Here is a 25,009-nt window from a genome sequence, read left to right as displayed (position 1 = left end):
CGCCTCCTGCTTAAGGAGCTCCAGGCTGGGGGCTTAAGTATTGGCTGCTGAGCTGGGTTTCCTCCCTGGCAATTAGCGAACTGCCTACAGGGAGTATCCGCCATCATTGCTGACAGCTTACATTTAAACAAGAACTCATCACGAAGATGGCTCCATTTTCCTGCCAACCGTTGATCTGAAAGTCCATAGCGTTTGGGAAAATGCTACAGGGAAGTGTTGCATTGGGGGCTGTCAGCCTGGATTTTGTGCTGAAGTCTCTGGATTGGGTCTTGAATCCACAACCTTAGGACAAAGCAATGAGTGTTACCCACTGAGCCACAGCTGCTGGCCGCTTGTAAGTGCCAGCACACATCATCGGAGCTTAAAGAGTGACTGCTGTTAAATTCCTTTCCCTGCATTCATTATCATGAGGGAGATCTTGTGGTGCAGTGGGGAGCGTCCCTACCTCGGAGCCAGAAGATCCAGGACTTGATGGCGGGAAGATGCTTTCATAACGTAGCCAAACGGGCTATCAACCTGTAAATCCTTCCAACACGCTTGTGACAGGTGGCAAAGAGTGGGAGAGTCTCCTGGTCAGCAATGCTTGATGTGGAGTGGTGCCCCTCAAGCTATAGCCTCTGGCAGCAGCCTGGTGACCTGTCCCAGGGCAAAAAACTAGCCATGGAAACAGACATAAGCACATACTTTGTCTGCCTCATGCGCCACTAGATTTGGGAAGACCTTCAAGTCTAAGATTCATTATCATGACATTTTGCCGTGTGACTTTACTGGTTTGAAAAGATTTCTCTAACCTTGGCAGCAATCCACTACCCTCTCATTTGACTATGAAAATAGTAACACCACATCTGACAGTGGGTGTCATCCATCTTACTAATGAGAACTTGAAGGAGCAGCATTGTGACAAAGCCTGTATTTCCAGTTTATTTTGCAACAGAAACAAATCACAGTGATCACAACTAAAACATCAAGGTGAAGGGTCAAAACACATTCAAGAGTCTACTGAAGGTGAAAATGGTAAGATAGAGACATGTGGTTTATGTAGAATAAGTAGTCAGCAGTGTGCTACAATATGGTAATACAATAACAGTGGTACCAGGGTGGTAAAGCTCATCAACTACCCTCACTCCTACCTCATGTGAACATTCCTCATCCTTTTATTGTTACTTGGTCAATATCCTGGAAAGCTCTACAAAACAGAATTGTGGCCGTGCCTGCACTGAATGGATAACCATGGTTCAGGAAGGCAGCCCACCACCACTTTCTCAAGGGCAACTACAGAGGGGCAATAAATGCTGGCCATGTCAGTGATGACCACATGCCAAGAATGAAGTCTCTGCTGCCAAAACCTTGGTTCATGTCTTCATCAATTTGAGACAAGACTGAACCAATACTTTCCAAGACATTGGAAGACCTGAAAGACAAGCAAGCCAAAGTGCTGCAGCCCTCCCTCATCACCCTGCACACCCCCACCCCTCGAGTTCCACTGGTTGCCTGTGTCCCTAGTGAATTCACTTCAGGATTTCACTTCTCACTTTCAATTCCTTCCAAGGAGTTGCCTGAACCTATTTTAGCATTTCCCTACCTTAGGTCTCTGCATACCCCCTGTGCATCTCTTCTTATCCGCTCTCCCTCAGCTCCATCACTTGTTCAGCTGCGAGGTTCCTGGCTCTCTGGTGCTCTCTTTGTCTAGTTTCTAACACTTTAGATTTCTCTTCAGCCTGTAGCCTGTCACATTTCAGGATGTTTTGATCATTTTTCCACTGGAAAAAAGGAAGCATCCTTACCTTTAACGGTGATTTATTTTTCGGAAGAAGGGCGGTTAATATCCTAATCAATAATATGTTTAAAAGAAAGTCAAAGTGGGTTCAGGAAGGGCAGAGGCACTTACAACATGACCAGCAAATACAAGTGAAATGCTGTGAGCAACAGGTGGGCTCTAACTGTGCCTTTGTTAATCTGAAAAAAGGCCTTGGACACAGTAAATTAAGCCACCTCGAGGAAAATCTTAGCCAGATTTAGATGTCCTGATAGAGCAGTTTCACGATGGAATGATGGCCGGAGACTCTGACTGTGGTGAATACACTGACCCCTTCGATGTAGCAAGTGGTGTGAAGCAGGGGTGTGTCACGCACCCCCCCACCCCCGTGCTCTTCAGTATACTCTTTGCTGCCATGTCTTCTGGGGCATTTGATGGAAATGTTGATGGTATATATGGCACTCTCTCCAACCTGAGATGACTGAGATCCTCAACCAAACGGAGATGATGATACAGGAATTGCTGTTTGCCAATGACTGTGCCCTTGTGTCACACTGTGAGTGTGGCTTTCAAAGGATCATGGCCTGTTTTTCAAAAGTGACTGATGACTATGGGATAATCATTAGCTTAAAGAAGACACAGATACTCCTCCAACCACCACCAAATTCTGACTAGACCCCACCTACTATAACTGTCAATGACACAACCCTGAAGGCTGTAGATAACTTGACCTATCTTGGAAGCACAATCTCCAGAAATGTCTGCTTTGGCAGTGAGTTGGCAAATAGAAACATCAGAACAAGCTCAGCATTTGCTAGTTTATGCAAGAGACTGTGGAGGAAACAAGGTATCAAACTTACAACAAAACCTTGTGTACAAAGCTGTGGTAGTGCCTACCCTCCTCTCTGCCTGTGAGACATGGGCTAACTACTCCAGGCATATTAAGCAGCCAGACAGGTCCCACATGAGATGTGTTCAGAACATCATGGGCATCAAATGGGAGGACAAATTGCCCAACATGGAGATGCTTCAAAGAGTAGAAATGTTGGAATTTAAGCACTTCTACAGTCCAGCTCAGATGGAGTGGGCATATGACTGACTATAAAATCTCTAAGACGGTCACATATTCGCAACTTCAACTTGGACACCATGTGCAAGGTAAGCCAAGGTTAAGGTTCAAGGACTCCTTGAAGGCGAACCTCAGGAAATGTGTGTCATGTCCACCATGAACTGGGGGAAAATTACACAGGACGGGAGCGATCTCAAGTAGTGGCTTTGTTTCCTTTGAGCAGCAAAGAATACAGGCAGCTAAAGGCAAAAGGCTAGCTAGAAAGACCGGGCAGTCCCAACAAAATCCTTTGTCACACCGTGGAAAGTGATGCAGGTCTGCAATGGGGTGCCACAGACATGTTAGAATGCACAACAGGTAACTGTACGCAGGCAAGAAACAACCATATTCATAACGAAGGGAAACTGACAACAACGACAAAAACCTTTGCTAACTTGTCACTCCGGTCAATTTTGTTAAAAACCCTTGGATCTCGGTCTATTTGTGAAATGGCTACCAAAATTCAGAAGGTGGTGTGGGGCGCGGGGTGTTTGTGCATGAGGAAGACGATGGAGTGAAGAAGGAAGAGTAAGGCAGGGTAAGAGGGTGGGGACGGAGAAGAAATTAGCTTGAGAGCAGGTGAAGAGGAAAGGGTAGTAGGGTAAGAGGGAAGTGGGGAAAGGTGAAACATCGTAAGAGGGCAGAGAATAGATAGTCTGGGGGTTGGAAGTGGGAGTGATGGGTGTGAGCAGTGGAGGGAGTTTTGCCCGAAAATGCTGGTGAAGCCAAAGACCAGGGGTAGAGCTGGTTATAACCAGAGAGATCCATATTGTAAACCTAGGGAGGGAGAAGTGGAAGATTTGAATTGGCTAAAAATAAAACGCACCAATCCTTTATCCAAAGCACTCAACTGGATAAAGAAAACTTTCTAAGCCCAAGAATCCCACAGAGGAGCCCATTCTGTGTAACAACATTACTTAGACTTGGTCTTAGTTCCTCCCAACTCATGCAGGACAATGGGCAGCAAGACTCCACCACCGGCCCTGGTCCATCGCAATCTCTTTCGCTCCAGCCCAGGTGGTGTCCCACTCTTGAAGGTCCTCCTTAAATGTACTTCACCAGTATACCCAGGAAAGAAATTGATAATTTTTTGGGTCTTAGGGGCATCAAGGGTATGGAGAGAAAGTGGGAATATGGCGTTGAGATAGAGGATCAGCCATGATCATACTGAATGGCGGAGCAGGCTCGAAGGGCCGAATGGCCTACTCCTGCTCCTAGTTCCTATGCTTCTATGTTTCCGTGTCCTTTTTGGTCGGCCCAATCTTCTTTTTCCATCTGGTGGTGTCCATTCTACTGCCACTCTGGTGGGCTGTATGTCCGGGAGGTGAAATACATGTCCTGTCAGAATCAGCTGTCTCTCTGTCCTGATGTCCCGCAGGTGCTTCTGACCAGTCCTCTGTAGCACACGTTCATTGGTGATGTTTGTTGTCTCTCCATGTGATGCCCAGCATCTTACATAGGCAACGGTGGTGAAAGGTGCCCAACTTATTTGACAATATTAAGCAAGTTTAAAAAAACAGGAGGAGTACTTTAAAGAAGGTGTTTGCAGTCTCACACCGGGCCAATCCATTTGTCCTGCAAAAAAGTTAAAAGAGATAAAATTGTTCATGGGATTGGGATTCCCTAAGTTTAAGTCCTTTTGCTGTGCATTCAAGCACTACACTGAAATTTATACCTGAAAGCATTCAGTCACTAGCCGTATACACTGCAAGCGAGCGAGAGACAGGTATGCTGGGGATTTGACTGTCTTGCTTGCCGGCAAGATCAAAGCCTTAGTGAAGAAGGAAATAAACCGATGTGTTCTGCTCATTTGCAACTTGAACTCTGAACTTGCTGATTTGGGCTTCTGATCCACGATCGAGAGTGGGCCGAGAGCTGATGTTGACGCTAATCTTAATGATTGGGACATTTATAGCGGGAGGAATGTGTGCTCTCTGGGGTTGCTGCCCATACAGATATGGGTTGTTCAGATCCATTTGCCACTCCTTCCATCATGAACTGTGTGCCAACACTGCAAACAGATCATCACATTCTGATCCAAAACACTATTCTCTCCCCAACATTTCCCAATCTTTCAGTCCTACAAGGTGAAAATTGATGGAAATTACGCCTGGCACAAAGGTTTTATTTTAAATGTTGCAGCCAAGTACCAAACCAGGCCTGTCAACTTTTATAAACATCTGGAATTTTTTTTTTCTAATCTTCTCTTAAAAAGTCAACAATCATTTCTTTTTTTTGCTTTTTCTTTACTCTAGTGTTAACTGGCAGTGGAAAAATTTTCTTTCCAAATAAACTTTGATCAGAGTAATACTTCAAAATGTAGTTTAACAGCAAGCAGCTGGGTTTTATTAATCCAGGGTACTTTCAAGGGGCTTTTTTTTTTCAATAAAAATAGGGCGAGTTTCATTTCCCTTTCTCTTTCCATCTCAACGTCATCTAAGGCCAAAACTATCCTTCACAGAGCTATACCTGTCACTGTATGAAGTAAAGCGCATTTCAAGCTTTACCTCACCTGCTCTCAAGCTTTTCCTGTTAACTGGTCCGACTCTTGGGTGAGCAGAAAATGGTTGGTAGGGATATAACATTCCTGGCTGGAAACCTCTGGAAGGGAATAAACCATCAGATAATATATATCCTTCTTCTCAAGTTCTCAGTTCACAGGCAGGTCCGAGCCATACAACCACAACTTCCATCATGGGTAGGACGAGGAGGCAGGTCCTGAATCCATCCCAGCCAGGACAGGGATCAAACCTGGTTCTGTTGGCACCGATCTGACCCACACCGGTCATCCAGCCAACTGACTCCGCAAGGGAATTCAAGTTGCCACGGCAACAAGCTTTTACATGCACACTGTCGTCTGGAGCTATGGGCAGTGATGATTTCTATCACACGGCTGACCAGGAATCTCTCCCGCTTTTACCGCCTTCCATTGGCGTGTGTTGGGAAAGATTTGCAGGTTGATACCCGACCTGTTTGGCCCCATTATGAACATGCCTTCCTTGACCATCAAGTCCTGTTCTGCAACAAGCAAACAGCTCAGCCAGGTAGGCAGCTCCCACCTGTAAATCCCTCAGCCAATTTGCACTCAATCTTGATAGTTTTGGTACCTGCCTAAAACTGTCCTCAGTTAACACCTCCGGATGATATCGAGCATCCCCCCCCGCCCAACCTGCCCCTCCCCCCTCCCTCAGTGAACATCCCAGTGGTTCAAGGGTTGGTTGTCTGCAATAGTTGCCCATTGGGGTGACGTTGCACCAAAATGAAACACAGACTTATTTTTAGCACGATTATGTTGCGGTTACAATTGCATCATTTTGTTGTGCTTTTGCCAAAGATTGCAAAAGAGTTTCCTCTGGTATCCCAATGCCACATGCAACTCGCTCTGAATCAGGTTGCTGACTTCATGGACCATCTGATTTCAATCTATAATTATATTTTTACTGAATAGGTCACAAGGGTTTTGATTAGGAAACTTTGCCCACCACAGAATAGTGAGCTGGTATGAAGGAACCATCAATGTTACAGACCAAAACCAAATGAAGGAACCCTGAAAGCAATTTTAGCAACTTACCTCTTACACCCGACACACACCACCCAGCAACACCCGACACACACCACCCAGCAACACCCGACACACACCAGCCAGCAACACCCGACACACGCTACCCAGCAACACCCGACACACACCACCCAGCAACACCCGACACACGCTACCCAGCAACACCCGACACACACCAGCCAGCAACACCCGACACACGCTACCCAGCAACACCCGACACACACCAGCCAGCAACACCCGACACACACCACCCAGCAACACCCGACACACACCAGCCAGCAACACCCGACACACACCACCCAGCAACACCCGACACACACCAGCCAGCAACACCCGACACACACCACCCAGCAACACCCGACACACACCACCCAGCAACACCCGACACACACCACCCAGCAACACCCGACACACACCACCCAGCAACACCCGACACACACTACCCAGCAACACCCGACACACACCAGCCAGCAATACCCGACACACACCACCCAGCAACACCCGACACACACCAGCCAGCAACACCCGACACACACCACCCAGCAACACCCGACACACACCACCCAGCAACACCCGACACACACCACCCGGCAACACCCGACACACACCACCCAGCAACACCCGACACACACCACCCGGCAACACCCGACACACACCACCCGGCAACACACGACACACACCACCCGGCAACACCCGACACACACCACCCGGCAACACACGACACACGCGACCCGGCAACACCCGGCAACACCCGACACACACCACCCAGCAACACCCGACACACACCACCCGGCAACACCCGACACACACCATCCGGCAACACCCGACACACACCACCCGGCAACACCCGACACACACACCACCCGACAACACCCGACACACACACCACCCGGCAACACCCGACACACACACCACCCGGCAACACCCGACACACACCACCCGGCAACACCCGACACACACCACCCGGCAACACCCGACACACGCACCACCCGGCAACACCCGACACACACGACCCGGCAACACCCGACACACACACCACCCGGCAACACCCGACACACACACCACCCGGCAACACCCAACACACACACCACCCGGCAACACCCGACACACACGACCCGGCAACACCCGACACACACGACCCGGCAACACCCGACACACACACCACCCGGCAACACCCGACACACGTGACCCGGCAACACTCGACACACACACCACCCGGCAACACCCGACACACGTGACCCGGCAACACCCGACACACACGACCCAGCAACACCCGACACACACACCACCCAGCAACACCTGACACACACGACCCAGCAACACCCGACACACACACCACCCAGCAACACCCGACACACATCACCCGGCAACACCCGACACACACCACCCGGCAACACCCGACACACACCACCCGGCAACACCCGACACACACCACCCAGCAACACCCGACACACACCTCCCGGCAACACCCGACACACATCACCCGGCAACACCCGACACAGACCACCCGGCAACACCCGACACACACCACCCAGCAACACCCGACACACATCATCCAGCAACACCCGACACACACCACCCAGCAACACCCGACACACGTGACCCGGCAACACCCGACACACACCACCCAGCAACACCCGACACACACCACCCGGCAACACCCGACACATACCACCCAGCAACACCCGACACACACCACCCAGCAACACCCGACACACACCACCCAGCAACACCCGACACACACCACCCGGCAACACCCGACACACACCACCCGGCAACACCCGACACACGCACCACCCGGCAACACCCGACACACACCACCCGGCAACACCCGACACACATGACCCAGCAACACCCGACACACACCACCCGGCAACCATCTGATGATCTGTGCAGTCTCCAGAGGTGTCAGTGCAGTGAAGCAAGTGAACTGGTCGCTGCTACTTTACTCCAATTAACTTGACTGCTATAAACCAGCTCACTTCCTTATCGTTAGAATGATCGACCGAAACTGAGCTGGTGTGTTTGGTGACTGCTTCGGTGCCTTCGGAGACATCATGTTTGGCCAGTCCCCCTGGCTGCATGAGGCAGACGGCGCTCTGGATCTCCGAGGTGGTGTGTGGGCGCTTGTTGTAGTGAATGAGGTGCGAGGACTCGCAGGCAATGCGCTCGAAAATGTCGACAATGAAGGAATTCACAACACTCATGGCCTTGGACGAGATCCTGGTGGAAGGGTGGACCTGGGTCAGGCCCCTGTACACATAAGTGGAATAGCTCTGCTTGCGAGATTTTCTCCGCTTCTTAGGCGGCTTCTTGGTGACTTTAGTCAGCGGCTGCTTCGAGGCCTTGCAGGACCCACCGCCCTTCACCGCAGCCACCACTTCAGGCATTCCACTCAACTTGTGCAACATTCCCGCTGGCTTAAGCCTCATGTGGTTATGTATAAATTAAAGTATATAACAGGGTGCCATTGTTAAATCCACTCGTTTAAACGTCACCCAAATAGCTTTTGGGACATCCAGTAAATTCTAACCCCTTCTCACAGCTATTGTTAGTGAATAAGTCTTTGCGATATCCTCAATGTCTATTTTGGTTGTGACAGACGTGACATTGGTGCCCACTGTGGACCTGATGTACACTCACTGGGGGTAATTGTCACCGTGTGATGGCGAGACAGCAGCCCATATGAGTTCTCCCAATTTTGATTTCTAATTTTAAAATCAGGGGAACTGTGAAAACAGATTCACTTTCACCCATTTTAACCCATCAAAAGAGTTACAATTACCATCACCCCAGTGTTATTGAAAGTATTTTTTTTCCAAAATTTACAATAATGGGATATTGAGCAGAATTATAACATTTACCAGTAAATCCTATTTATTTTGGCTTATCATCTAGCCTGGAATACACACTTCAGATAAATGGAAATCCTGGATTTTACTAGTCTTTGTCCAGGGTAACTTGCACAATGCAGCATGCATCAGAAATGTGGCTCCTCATACAACTAATTATGGTTTTCCCGGCTTGTTCACAGCGTATGAGGTAACTCTTTCAGAGTTAAAACAATTAACTAAATTGACAATAACAAGGGAGAAATCAAGCACAGCCCCTAAGTCAGGTAGCGTGTGAGGTACGTTGACACAAGTATTGGGGTAAAAAATCTACCCTGTAATCCACCCTTTAAACTTCAAGTGTTTCATAAACCAGGAAACGAAGCAGTTGGGGCCAATCTTGGCGGAGTAATTATTTATCTGGATCACCTGGCAGCGAAGGATTATAAAAACAACACCACATGATTTAGATCTCATCTAGTGATAAAACAGGGATTAGTATAATTGTTCAAGCCTAACCATGACTGGACTGCACTGATTATAGGGTGAGTTACAAAACTGCATGCAGCCTATTGTATTCTACTGTCTCCCGGCAGACAGACTGGATCAAAAGATCCCGAGGCTCAACATGTGGTTTTACCTAATGCCACTGATAGAATGACACACAGATAAATAGAAAACTCAGACTATTATTATGGAAAATAATGCTTACAACTCCACATTTCCTCAGGGGAGTGTCCTTGGCCCAACCATCTTCAGTTGCTTCACCAATGAATTTTCTGCCATCATAAGATCAAAGTGGGGATGTTCGCTGATGATTGCACAATGTTCAGCGCCACTCGCGACTCCTCAGATACTGAAGCAGCCCATGTCCAAATGCAGGAAGACCTGGGCAATATCCAGGCTTGGGCTGGCAAGTGGCAAATAATATTCGCGCCACACAAGTGCCAGGCAATGACCATCTCCAACAGGAGAGAATCTTACCATCGCCCCTTGACATTCAATGGCATTATCATCACGGAATCCCCCACTATCAACATCCTTGGGGTTACCGTTGACCAGAAACTGAACTGGACTAGCCATATAAATTATGCAGTTACAAGAACAGGTCAGGGGCTAGGAATCCTGTGGCAAGTAACTCACCTGTCAACCACCTACAAGGCACAAGTCAGGAGTGTGATGGAATACTCTCCACTTGCCTGGATGAGTGCAGCTCCAAGAACACTCAAGAAGCTGGACACCATCCAGGATAAAGCAGCCCACTTGATTGGCACCCCATCCACAAGCATTAACTCCCTTCACCACCGACACACAGTAGCAGCAGGGCGTACCATCTACAAGATGTACTGTAGAAACTCAACAAGCCTCCTTAGGCAGGAACTTTCAAATGCACTACCACTACCATCTAAAAGGACAAGGGCAGCAGACACATGGGGACACCTCCACATGGAAGTTCCCCTCCAATCGACTCACCATCCTGACTTGGAAATATATCACCATTCCTTCACTGTCACTGGGTCAAAATCCTGGAATTCCCTCCCTAAGAGCACTGTGGGTGTACCTACACCACATGGACTGCAATGGTTCAAGGCAGCTCACCACCACCTTCTCAAGGGTAATTAGGGATGGGCAATAAATGCTAGCCTGACACCCACATCCCATGAATGAATAAATTAAGTTTTCAAACTGATATAGTGGGGGACGATTTCCTGTTTGTGTTACATCCATAAAATTCTTAAATATGTTGGTGATTTTGCTTCACATAGCACACAGGGAAAATCTTCCATCATTGTTTCTGCGTGTTGTCGACATAGGTAATTTTTGGCATTGATCTCATTTTTCTCATCTGTGACCTCTGGCTGGAGTTATACGGCATTCTATTCAAACTTCCTCTGCTGTGTGCAGTTCTCACCAACCAAAGTCATCACCTGACTCCCACTGCCACTCTTGCATTGACGCACACCCAAAGATGCTCATCAGTGAGGCTAAATTGTCCTCTCATGTAAGATGTACATCTTAAGTATCCCAATCCACCTTCTCTCTTTACAGATGCTGACTGACCTACCTTTTGTTATTGACCAGCATTTTTCCATTTTTATTTCAGTATAACTACACTATTTGGTGGCCTACAATAGTCTGGCTTAAGAAACAGTAGGGTAGATTTTATAATGAGAGTTAAAGGGAGTTAAAAGGGTCTCACGCTGGTGAATCGGAGTAAAACTGCTGCTTGTCCAGCTGTCTCTCCATACTGATCACTTGTCTTCAGGTTTAAATTGGGATTAAAAAGATAGAGGGGATAATTTTTACCCAGCTCAGCAAGTGATAAACCCAAAACAAAAAATAAAAAATACCTGGAAAAACTCAGCAGGTCTGGCAGCATCGGCGGAGAAGAGCACAGTTGACGTTTCGAGTCCTCATGACCCTTCAACAGAACTAAGTAAAAATAGGAGAGGGGTGAAATATAAGCTGGTTTAAGGGGGTGGGTGGTGGGCGGGGGGAGAGAGAGAGAGAAGGGGGGGCGGTGGTTGTTGGGACAAGCAAGCAGTGATAGGAGCAGATAACCAAAAGATGTCACAGACAAAAGGACAAAGAGGTGTTGAAGGTGGTGATATTATCTAAAAGAATGTGCTAATTAAGAATGGATAGCAGGACAAGCAAGGTAGCTCTAGTGGGGGTGGGGTGAAATAAGACTAAAAGGGCATAAAAGGTATAGATAAATGATCGGTGGAATACATTAAAAATAATGGAAATAGGTGGGAAAAGAAAAATCTATATAAATTATTGGAAAAAACAAGGAGGAGGGGGAAGAAACGGAAAGGGGGTGGGGATGGAGGAGGGAGTTTAAGATCTAAAATTGTTGAACTCAATATTCAGTCCGGAAGGCTGTAAAGTGCCTAGTCGGAAGATGAGGTGCTGTTCCTCCAGTTTGCGTTGAGCTTCACTGGAACAATGTAGCAGGCCAGGACAGACATGTGGGCAAGAGAGCAGGGTGGAGTGTTAAAATGGCAAGCGACAGGGAGGTTTGGGTTATACTTGCGGACAGACCGAAGGTGTTCTGCGAAGTGGTCACCCAGTCTGTGTTTGGTCTCTCCAATGTAGAGGAAACCACGTTGGGAGCAACGAATGCAGTAGACTAAGTTGAAGGAAATGCAAGTGAAATGCTGCTTCACTTGAAAGGAGTGTTTGGGCCCTTGGACGGTGAGGAGAGAGGAAGTGAAGGGGCAGGTGTTGCATATCTTGCGTTCACATGGGGAGGTGCCATAGGAGGGGGTTGAGGAGTAGGGGGTGATGGAGGAGTGGACCAGGGTGTCACGGAGGGAATGATCCCTACGGAATGCCGCCGGGGGGGATGAAGGGAAGGTGTGTTTGGTGGTGGCATCATGCTGGAGTTGGCGGAAATGGCGGAGGGTGATCCTTTGAATGCGGAGGCTGGTGGGGTGATAAGCGAGGACAAGGGGGACCCTATCATGTTTCTGGGAGGGAGGAGAAGGCGTGAGGGCTGATTTGCGGGAGATGGGCCGGACACGGTTGAGGGCTCTGTCAACCACCGTGGGTGGAAAACCTCGGTTAAGGAAGAAGGAGGACATGTCAGAGGAACTGTTTTTGAAGGTAGCATCATCAGAACGGATGCGACGGAGGCGAAGGAACTGAGAGAATGGGATGGAGTCCTTACAGGAAGCGGGGTGTGAGGAGCAGTAGTCGAGGTAGCTGTGGGAGTCGGTAGGCTTGTACCCACATGAATGGATGGACTGTTGGGTTTTATGCCTTTCCCAGTGTTAGTCTGCATTGACTTTGATAGAGAATAAATACAGGCGAGTTTTGCGCCCAATCCTGTGGAGTTTCCAACAGGCATATTCGATGAAAGCTGCCCCCCAGCTTAACAGTGACACCAGCGGGTGATAGAGAGGAAGAGAAAGTAACAAAGATGTGGATGTAATAACAGACAGAAACAGAAAGAGGAAGGGGACAGTAACACAAATAAAATGGGAAAGTACCAGAGATGCAGAGGAAAGTAACAGAGAGCGACAGAAGGAAAGACACAAGGACAGGTGAACAATGAGAAACATGGAGAGGATGGGTAGGATAACAAGAGAAAGGGGAGGGCAAAGAAAAGGGGGAAGAGAGCAAACACAAGCCAAGAATTGCTCTGATCAGATTAATTTTTCTATGCATATTGCAGTCTAAGCACTACTGTATGATTGCATCAAATATGACGTATTTCTTAATAGGATACAGACTACTGCAATGGCATTAGTAATATCAGGAAATCAGTCACAGCAATGTGAGGAAATCAGTCAAATGATCTTCATGTTTGGGAAGTCTGGTTCCTTGAGACAGAATGATGTGTGCCTGAGTTACTGGATAGTTAGTCAGGTTAACTTACTTGGCTCAGTCAACTAGCTTTCATTTTTTCATAGCTTGGTTGCTTACTGAAGTGTAGGATGCAAGTGCAAGTGGGGCAAGGGGAGATAAGCGCTATGAAACGATGTGTGGGGGCTTCGTGTTGTTGAATGTCTTGAAAATTAGTAAAATGGAAGTTATGTTTGATTTGTTCAATAGGATGGCACACTGTGCAAAAAAATGGGAGAAGGAAGAATGCAGAAAACAATTCAAAAGCAGAATGAAGTTATTACATTGTACTTGGTAGCTTATTCATTTTTTTTTACTTCATCTCCTGCAGAGGTAGGAATTACGTCCAGCGCTATTCTCGAATGAAGGCTTGATTATAGGAGGTCATTTCACCATGATTTTAATGACATTTAATAGAAGAAAATGCCTATACTAAACTGGCATGAATGTGTTAACCAGCATTGTACGAGAACAGCTCTGACTGTAATTTGTAGTTTGCTCACACCATGTTCATTCTCCAAATAAAGGGATGAGAGACTTGCACATTTGAATTCCCCTCTGCTTGACTGGTCCCCATGGCAATTAGATTGAGGCTGAGAACGACCGATGTGGGAGGGTATTGATGTAAGCATGTATCTTACTGTCCAGCAGCATAGCATTTTGGAAATCCAATTCACTGTGTCAGCGTAAGCTACAAATTGTTGACCCTTTAAATTTTGATTCTTGAAGATTTTTGCGGGGTGAAATTTGATCAAGGTTGACAGCGCAAAATGGGATGAGCACGGTGCTGATTCACTACTGTTTTGCGCTACTAAAGTTGATCAATTTCACCGCCCCTGTGCCTAATATTAAAGGTGAAAATTAAATAAGAATGCTAAGTGTGAACTTAGAAAACAATATGCTGGGGATACACATCAGGCCCACCAGCATCTGAAAGAAGAGAAAGAATGTTCCTTTAACCTATCGGAAAGTAGTGAATTTGTAGTAAATATTGGAACAAAGGTTAGTAGCAACGTTCAAATGACGGAACTTTCCTAGCAATCGTTGTTACTGTGGAATCCTGCTCCATGCAATGGTCATAGCCAACCCGGTATCTAACTGGATCTTCAGCTTCTACATAAGCACAATAACTTGCATTTATACAGTGCCTTTACCAGAGCAAAGTGACCTAAGATGCTTCACGGGAGCATAATTCGAAAAAAGTTGGCAGAGGCACACTGCTAGATTCCTCAGTAAGGTTTGTAACATTGGAAAATATTAACAGCTTCTTGTGGAAAGGAGATATTCACAGTTGGATTATTTATGGCTGTGTTCTGTTGTGCAGGTTTTGTAGAACGCTGCTATTAGCAGTGTTTGTACAGAATGCTGCTACAGATTAATCAGCCCAAGATGCTCATAATGGCAAGTCATGGATCATCCAACCACGGGTGCAATTATAACACTGACTTCTTGTTGTACAATGTGTTTTTCAGTGCACGACACCACAAAAGTGACAGTATGACTCAATAAATAACTGACCCTACCAAAGCCCAGTGTGTGTGAAGAACCCTCCCGGACACCATCTCACACCATCTGGAGTTCACACGCTCCAGCCCATAAGTTTGTGGAATGGAGCTGGTCCAGGTTCAGCACCATTAGTAATCCAAGGTGGTGAAAGTTAAATGCTCTGTGATCAAGTAAAACCAACTGCATTGCTCTTTTGAGAGTATTTGATCTTTACTTTTCATGAATGTGATTCAGAGTTTACAGCCATTGGGCTGAATTTTACATGCCACCCACAGGTGGGAAAACTGGCTGGTGAACACATATCCCATAAGGTTAGGGTGTCGTGCCACACCCCTGCCCCCGCCACCCATCCCGCCACAATTTTACTGGCTGTGGGGGAGATGTGGGGGTGGGGTGCCTGCCCATGGCCCAATGGAAGCCCTTGAGAGGACAATTAATGCCCAATTAAGGGTCTCATCCCTTCACTGCTCTGATTAGCGGACAGCAGGAGAGGCCTGTGCCCACCATGTAGCCTGGCAGGTTTAACCCTATGGGTTGCGGATCAGTGAAAGGGGGCGGGGGGGATTGCCTCCTTCTTGGGACACCTGTGCCATTCGGAGGCTCCCCATAACCACCGCCCCCCATAGAATTGCCCCACTGCCTCCACTCTCCCCTTTGCCCTGTCCATCATGCACCCTCCCTGCCCCTTTGCAGGGGCCTGCCAACCAACCCCTGGTGGGATCCTGGACTCACCAGGGTTGGGGGGCACCCATGGTTCCTCTTCCATAAGACCATAAGACATAGGAGCAGAAATTAGGCCATTCGGCCCATCGAGTCTGCTCCGCCATTCAATCATGGCTGATAAGTTTCTCAACCCCATTCTCCCGTCTTCTCCCCGTAACCTTTGATCCCCTTACCAATCAAGAACCTATCTATCTCGGTCTTAAATATACTCAATGACCTGGCCTCCACAGCCTTCTGTGGCAATGAATTCCATAGATTCACCACTCTCTGGCCAAAGAAGTTTCTCCTCATCTCTGTTCTAAAAGGTCTTCCCTTTACTCTAAGGCTGTGCCCCTCGGGTCCTAGTCTCTCCTACTAATGGAAACATCTTCCCCACGTCCACTCTATCCAGGCCTTTCAGTATTCTGTAAGTTTCAATCAGATCCCCCCCTCATCCTTCTAAACTCCATCGAGTATAGACCCAGAGTCCTCAAACGTTCCTCATATGTTAAGCCCTTCATTCCTGGGATCGTTCTCGTGAACCTCCTCTGGACCCTCTCCAGGGCCAGAACATCGTCCTCCCGGGCCTCCTGCAATATTGGGCAGTGGCCACCAATCCTGGTGTGGCGCAGAGCTGCTGGCCTCCGATTGGCTGGCAGCTCTATGAGGCGGGGCTCTCTTCCGGAGGCAGATGGAAGTCCCACCTCATACTCCTTAAAAGGCTGTCACCCAAAAATAATAATGCGGGGTGAGCCGGCCAAGTGGAGGTGGGCCTGCCCCCAAAATTTACATTGGGTTGTGGGAGCTCTCCCTCAGTGTATAATTCAGGGAGGTTGGGTCTTTGAAGAGTCATACTGGACTCAAAACGTTAACCTGTTTCTCTCTCCACAGACGCTGCCGGACCTGCTGAGTTTTTCCAGCACTTTGCTTTTATTTCAGATTTCAGTATTTTGGTTTTACATTAGTTTGTTCTTCTGATGGCCAAAGGAAAGCAGGAGAGATTTGTGCCAGATTTGGCAGGCAAATTACAGCATGAAAGGTTTTTGTGTGACACTGAATCAACTGTTTTGTGTGTAAGATTACCATTTAAGCTCGTAATGAGCAAGGTCTCACTGAAAGAAGTGGTTCACGAGTAGGAGCGATATAACACATGCAACGTGAAAGCTCTTTGCATCCAAGGGGTTAAAAGCGAAACATGTTTTATGCAAATTAATTCTGAAATAACTTCCTAATAGTCGTCCATGCCAAAAAGGATAATAAAGTTAATGAAGTTTGAAGTCCCCCGGGCCCAACTCATCTGCAACTCATCATGCTTACCTAATCACCAGGTTAAATAAGTCAAGCCTTGATCAGATTGTGATTGACTACTTTATATGCCAGCCAAGTATACAATTACAGAATTATAGTTCAGTACCTACCTATTAAGTCTTCTTCAAGCTTAGCAATTTCCATTCTTTTCTGTAATAGGTCGGTGTAAACATTGGGAAGTAGGAAGGGTGAAGACACCGCCTTCCAACTGGAGATGTCGCTCCGAAAGCTACAAAGTTTTTTTGAACACTCTGTTACATTGGTAGCAGTCCCTCAGTCATCGAGCAAGATTGTTTCTCAGCAATAAAAAGCGAGGTTCAAGTTTTCATGTTAGCTATGTCCTTGGTGGTGAGCAGTTACATGCCTTTGTAAACCAATCCAAGGGAAACACATTTTGCAACAAAACTGACGCACACAGCGGAATTTTACACCGGCGGGATTTTACGGTCCTGCCGAGGTCAATGGGGTTTTGAACGGCTCGCCACATTTTACGACCCGCCTCCATCACAATTGGACCGTAAAATTCCACCCCCAGTTGCTGGTGTAGTCACAGCAGACACATTCTTTCCATTATAATCATATAAAGAAGAGAAACATGGACAAACGGGTAAATGGCTATGCTCTTATCTTTCCCTCATTAAAAGAAAAATTTCATTTCAATAGTGATTAACTGTGGCCCTGTACATAAAGCTCACTGTGGGATACTGGAAAACCATTCATTAACATTTCAGCAACTATCAAAAGGATTACGCAGAGATAGAGAGATTCCAGCCTTTTGACTCAGCGACAGTGAAGGAACAGCGATATATTTCCAAGTCAGGATGGTGAGCGCCTTGGAGAGGAACTTTCAAGCGGTGGTGTTCTCATGTGTCTGCTGCCCTTGTCCTTCTAGATGCTAGTGGTCGTGGGTTTGCAAGGTGCTGTCTAAGGAGCCTTGGTGAGTTATTGCACTGCATCTTGTAGATGGTACACACTGGTGCAACTGTGTGTTGGTGGTGGAGAAGTGAATGTTTGTGGATGGGGTGCCAATCAAGCGGGCTGCTTCATCCTGGATGGTGTCAAGCTTCTTGAATGTTGTTGGAGCTGCACTCATCTAGGCAGGTGGACAGTATTCCATCATACTCCTGACTTGTGCCTTGTAGATGGTGGACAGGCTTTGGTGAGTCAGGAGGCGAGTTACTCGCCACAGGATTCATACGGCTAGTCCAGTTCAGTTTTTGGTCAATGGTAACCCCCAGGATGTTGATAGTGTGGGATTCAGAAATGGTAATGCCATTGAATGTCAAGGGGCGATGGTTAGATTCTCTCTTGTTGGAGATGGTCATTGTCTGACACCTGTGTGGCACGAATGTTACATGCCACATGTCAACCCAAGCCTAGTTATTGCCCATGTCTTGCTGCATTTGGACATGGGCTGCTTCAGTATCTGAGGAGTTGTGAATGGTGCTGAACATTATGCAGTGATGTTGATCATGCTTGGTCCAGTTAAAGCTCTGGTCAATGGTGACCCTTAGGATGCTGACGGTGGGGGATTCTGGAATGGTAATCCCATTATGGTTACGGGAAAATGGTTAGGTTCTTTCTTGTTGGAGATGGTCATTATGTGGCATTTGTGTGGTATGACTGTTACTTGCCACTTATCAGTACAAACCTGGAAATTGTCCAGGCCTTGCTGCACACAGACATGGACTGCTTCAGTTTCTGAGGAGTTGCAATGGAACATTGCTGATAATTGCACACACATCCCCACTTCTGATCTTATTATGGAGAGAAGGTCATTGATGAAAAAGATGAAGATGGTTGGGCCTAGGACACTATCCTGAGGAACTCCAACAGTAATGTCCTGGGGCTGAGATGATTGGCCTCCAACAACCACAGCCATCTTCCTTTGGGCTAGGTATGATTCCAACCAGTGGAGAGCTTTGCCCAAATCTCATTGGCTTCAATTTTACTAGGACTCCTTACTTCCACATTCGGTCGAATGCTGCCTTGATGTTAAGAACAGTCACTTCCACCCCACCTTGGAATTCAGCTCCTCTGTCCATAACTGGGCCAAGGCTGAAATGAGATCTGGAACTGAGTGGTCCTGGTGGAACCCAAACTGAGCAACGGTGAGCAGGTCATTGCTGAGTAAGTGCTGCGTGAGCACTGTCAACAACACTGTCCGTTAATTTGCTGATGATAGAGTACAATGATGGGGCAGTAATTGGCCCAATTGGATTTGTCCTCCTTATTGTGGACAGGAAATACCTGGGCAGTTTTCCAGTTTGCCGCGTAGATGCCAGTGTTGTTGCTGTACTGGAACAACTTGGTGATGGGAACAGCTAGTTCTGGAACACAAGTCTTCCGTACTACTACTGGGATGCTGATGGGGCAGTGTGTGGTGCAACTGTTGCTCGCCACTATCCGGTGTGCTCAACCAGTGAACCTGCCAATTAAAAACAGAGCGCTTTCATGATCCCTTTTGTGGAGCTTGCCCACAAATTACTAGGATTATTATCCTTGGAGGATTTGAAGCCGTGAACTTTTGGGTTACTGTCGTGGAATGGAATAGATTATTATGGCAACTTTGCCCTCCCTTGAGATGGAGTGCTCCACCACATCTGGTTAACAACCAACAGAACAAACCTACAAGGGAAACCGGTTCTGAAAGATAGTTAAGTTGCAATTCAAAGGCAGCTAGTGAAGTTCTGCTGTTAGAATTTTTGAGCATTGAAAATGAACAATTTGGACCACAAACAATAAGACGACAGAGTCAATAGATTATCAGTTGGTGTTCTTATAAATATCAGTATTTATATACGGTATGAGTTTCAATCTCAAATTAAAAAGTTTGAGATGCTGGCACTCAGGTTTCTGTTATTCCATAAACAATGCAGAAATAAACTCTTATTTTGTAATTTTTCTTTTGTCAGATTCACTGATTCGTGAAGACACCGATACTTAAATAAAGTAACTTCATCCTTGTTTGATAAAGACCACATGAGAGAAATGAAGATAAAGCCCTTTTTATTGAGCTCCTGAACATGCCTGCACAGGATTCACGACAAAATTTACTCCATTCTTTTTTAGATTTTACTAGTTTTGATTTGAGTATTTATACACAGGGCCCTGTTCTTTGCAGACAGAAAAAACATGAACAACACATTGCACCTGTTTCAGCTAAACAAAATAAGTGATAGCCATTCACTGGTTCATTCCTCAGGGCAATGCCTTGACTAATCAGAATCAAACTCCCTGGTTTAAATTTCAAATAATGCTTGTTGGTGCATTTTCCATGGCAATGCCTCTACCAATCAGCACTCTCTTCTCGTACAGTATAAAGTTGTTGCTTTCCCTGACATTTGTATTCTTGCGATTGTCTTGATGAGCGCAAGAAGAAAAGCTTCAACAAAATATCTTTTTTAGCAATACTCAAGTTCTGTACTACCAAATGACTATTCTTTTAACTTGCTGTTTTCTCTTTTTGTGAAGAGTGTTTTTTTGTAATATTCCATGAAAAGTTGCAATGGAGGGTGGTAGACCATATGTCTCTCCCTGGCCATCAATGCTGCTTTTGCATTATCAACTTGGACGAGCTGGGACTAAAACATATGTACCAACAAAGGCCAGATTATTCCCTCTTTGAGAATGGGTGGTTATTAGTTACTGTAAATTGATTAAAGCATGTAGAGGTTTGAGTGACAATCAGGTATGAATCTGAACTCTCAATTTCAGAAAGTTGGAGTAGAGTTTCCACTTTGGGGGCAATTTGTGATCCAGGCATAAATTGCGCCCAAAATTGCTCTGGTTTTGACAGTGTATTTTTCATCAAGGTTCCACTGAAACTCATTTGCAAATTGACAAACTCACAACCTGTAGGCAGCATTTTGTAATGCAAGTGTTCTTATAAATTTTTTTTTTAGGAAATATCCCAAGATATATGTAGGAGTGGTAACCTGACAAGAGTCTGGTTATTACAGCCAAAAATGAGTTTTATATAAAAGATAAAATCGTTTCATCAGGGTCTGGTTCACCACATTAGAGTAACCCAAATTTAAATAACTGAGAAAGACTTCAAAAATATATATTTGCTAGTTTTAGTGGTGTACAGTAGTCTGTTCCTCAGTAAATTAAAAGATTCAGAAATTTTAAAACATTCCTATTAATGTCCTTGGCATGCAAAATTTGCTCAATTCTCTGAAGTTTAGATAATTAGGACCCTGCTTGCTTAATTCTCTGCAGTTTAGATCAGAATCCGCTTCCTCCCATCACCACCAAAAAGCCTTAATTTTAAGAGCTTCCCCAAAGGCCTGCAAATGGCTACAATTAGCTGAAGTTTGCAAAGGTGACTAATTTGATCCAGGGTGTGGTTGCTTTTGTGGCTGGGGACAGTTCTGTCCAATGTCTTTTAACGTAGCTCACAAGGTTGCCAAAACTTGATTCGTGCTGGATGGAATTTGCATTTGAAATTCCGTGACCGTTATGCCAATTTCAGGCAAATCGCACTGAAGCAAAAACAGCACAGCCCACAGAAACCCGAGGCTAAGGTTTCTGACTTTCAAATCTCTGAACACACAATCTGATTTCAGCTGCCTTTACTGAGCATCAACAGTGCTTCGAAGAATTTGAATTATTGCAAGCTACTTTTTTGGTGGTGATGGGAGGAAGAGGATTCTGATCCAGAGAATTAAACCAATCAGGATCCTAATTGCCTAAACTTCAAGAGAACTGAACAAATTTAAAAAAAAACACTTAAGTTCAGCTTCAGGTTTTGACCTCTGAATTTCACCAGGTGAAATCAAATGGTTCCTAGTTGAAACCTGCACTGAACAGTTATGCTACGTTTGTATTAAAAGACAAACAGAAAGACTTGGAATTATGTAGTGCTTTTCACCACCTCAGTACATCCCAAAGAGATTTACAGCCCATAAATTGCTTTTGAAGTGTAGTCACTGTTTTAGTGTAGAGAAAACAGCAACCAATTTGCACATAGCAAGATCCCACACACAAGATAATAACCTCAGATCGTAATGCAAGAGCAAAATATTGCAGATGCTGGAAATCTGAAATAAAAATATGCTAGAAATGCTCAGCAGGCCAGGGAGTATCCGTGGAGAGAAACAGAGTGAACATTTCAGGTCGTGATACCTTTTCTTGTATGCTTCCTGCTCACTTCTTCAGAAAGGTCACCATGCTGTCATGAAAATATAATAATTTTCATAATATTATTGTGATTTATTGTAAAAGGAGGTTAATAGTGGGGTTTGGATTAGTTTCTCTGTGTGGGTGTTTGTGTGTGTGGGGGAGGGGTATTTAATTGAATTGGAGACGGCTGGTCTGGAGCTTTTGAGTTATCAACAGGGAAGCTAGGTTTGAAATGCTAAATATGTAAACATGGCTGAAGTTTTAGAATGTGAGGCATGAGGAAAATTTGCATTTTTAGATAAATTAGAGTAGTTTGAATTTCAAAGAGATGGTATGATGTTACACCTAGCTGAAAGAAGCTAAGCCAAACAGTGTGTTTATTTTTCCCAAAGGTTATTGATAATATGAGTACTATGAAAGATTTATATTAGAAAAGTAAAGTTGCAAAGACATTTGGAACAATGGAATTTACATTAAAATTTGAGTCATTAAAAGTTAAGACTTTGACGGTGGTGGAAGGACAGAATTTAAAGATCACACGGAGAGCCTATACATGATGCACTTTACCGAAACCTGGAAGTTAATCTCATTAAAATTTTCTGAAGCTAGTGATTTGTGCGCACTAGACAGCACTCCCAAGCAGACCAGGAACCTCCTGTCGTCTTTTCTTAAGAGCTCTGCGTCTAAACAAAACCTAAGTTCTCAATTTAGAAACCTTCACTCTGATGTTCTACATTTTTTTCCCAAAATACCAGCTGAACACTATACTGCAGTTTTGTGTTTGGATGCAATCAGATTCAAATGATTTGCTGCAGCATTCTTCGCTGAACCAGACAGGTCCCCAAGCCGCCCTGTAACCTTTTTTTTCCCCCAAAATGATGCCAAATTCACACAGTGCAAACTTTTTAAACTAAACAAATTGGCTCCAAAACAATCAACAGAAGTACTTTTTTGTTCCCTGAAGAAGCTGAGTTAGTGCCAGACCATAATGTGAGGCCTGTCTGACAGACTTTGCTATGCAAACTGTGTGACCATTGCCTACATGTTGAGCCTTTTGATAAAGCTCCGCCCACACGCGGGTCAGTCACGCAGGTCAGTTGCATGACTTATTACTTTTAGGCCTACTTTCTTGGCATTAGCACAGTCTTAAAACTAACAAGGACATTTCTGCATACCTTTTATTTCAATTTTTAACGCAGTTATATTAATTTCACAATTACAATTTTTAATCAGTTTCAGTTTCACAGGAAAGCCGAACAGCCTTTTAGCAGCGAGTATGTTCCCTGCAAAAATAATATTTTTTTTCCACACATTTGTTTCTTAAATGAATCACCTCTGTTGGCTGTCAATGGGAGGCAAATGTCAAAGTTCAAAGCTAGTGTGGTGGACAACATCCTTTAATTGTTCTTCTGTTCATGCCAAATGAAAGCAGTTCATGAGAATGATCCCAGGAATGAAAGGCTTAACATATGAGGAACGTTTGAGGACTCTGGGTCTATAATCGATGGAGTTTAGAAGGATGAGGGGGGATCTGATTGAAACTTACAGAATACTGAAAGGCCTGGATAGAGTGGACGTGGGGGAAGATGTTTCCATTAGTAGGAGAGACTAGGACCCGAGGGCACAGCCTCAGAGTAAAGGGAAGATCTTTTAGAACAGAGATGAGGAGAAACTTCTTTAGCCAGAGAGTGGTGAATCTATGGAATTCATTGCCACAGAAGGCTGTGGAGGCCAGGTCATTGAGTGTATTTAAGACTGAGATAGATAGGTTTTTGACTGGTAAGGGGATCAAAGGTTACAGGGAGAAGAGGGAGAATGGGGTTGAGAAACTTATCAGCCATGATTGAATGGCGGAGCAGACTCGATGGGCCGATTGGCCTAATTTCTGCTCCTATGTCTTATGGTCTAATATTAAAACAGGGAAATATTATAAAGTGTTCTTCCTAACCAAACTTTACTTTTTTACCTTGTGGGAGTCAAAAGTCCATGGATTTGTAATCCTAGTTGGTAAAATATTTTGAGTGATGAAGAGTTGATATAGAGCCGATACATCTGCAGGCTGAAATCGGGTTTAATGGCTAAGATTCTTCAGGTCACAACATGGCCGATTTTATTTTATTTAGCATTTCTGAGCAGTACTCCTTTCCATGATGACATTCATTCAGTTTGCCCATTTTTAGTATTCCCTGCTCTTTGTTAGCTTTCCAACTTCCGCTCATTTGTACTAACTGCCCCACTCAATAACAAAATTGTCTCTCCAGCATCAGCTCTTTTCACATTCTGGGATACAGAATAAAGTGTTCAATGGATCCCAAGCTAGATGATGAAGCATGAAATTAGATTCAAATCCTTTTCTTGATAGCTTGTTTATTTACAGAATGCAGCATTACACATGTAATGCACATCCTATCTGGCAAACACCCAGTGTCCCAGCAATCTCTCTTCATACTCTTTTGAGCGCTCAGTCTCTCTTAATAAGTGCTCTAAGTACTTAATTAAACAATGACCTTCACCTGTGTATCTTAACAATATAATTAACATACCATTAACTTAAAGAGTCTAGTACAGGTGTCAGCTGTGGCTCAGTTCATAGCACCCTCGCCTTTGAATCAGAGGGTTGTGGGTTCATGTCCCACTCCCGGAAACCAAGAACTGTGAATGTACTCAAAAGAGTTACATGCGATCTGTTGATAACTCGAAAGAGTTACAGGTACTTGCATAAGCCAAAACCTTAAGCACTTGGCCCAGGTTTTGGATGGTGA

General features: G+C 45.4%; 1 protein-coding gene across 9 annotated transcripts in view; it reads right to left on the bottom strand.

Annotated features, from left to right (window-relative positions):
- Nucleotides 1-25,009, bottom strand: part of qtgal (queuosine-tRNA galactosyltransferase) — a 304,657-nt gene that overhangs the window by 111,827 nt on the left and 167,821 nt on the right. The window contains exon 1 of one of the 9 annotated variants that reach the window (XM_078570694.1): nt 9,288-9,326. The exons of 7 other annotated variants lie outside the window; for them this stretch is intronic. The gene's annotated coding sequence lies outside the window, so the exon portion shown is untranslated. Of the gene's footprint in view, nt 1-5,376; nt 5,621-9,287; nt 9,327-25,009 lie in introns of those variants that run through there. One more of the 9 variants, XM_078570691.1, reaches the window with a different exon arrangement.

This window comes from Cetorhinus maximus, chromosome 24 (genome assembly GCF_964194155.1).
Source record: "Cetorhinus maximus chromosome 24, sCetMax3.hap1.1, whole genome shotgun sequence".
NCBI lineage: Eukaryota > Metazoa > Chordata > Chondrichthyes > Lamniformes > Cetorhinidae > Cetorhinus > Cetorhinus maximus.
The sequence above is the reverse complement of the archived record's forward strand: the minus strand, read 5'-3'. Positions and strand labels throughout refer to the sequence as shown.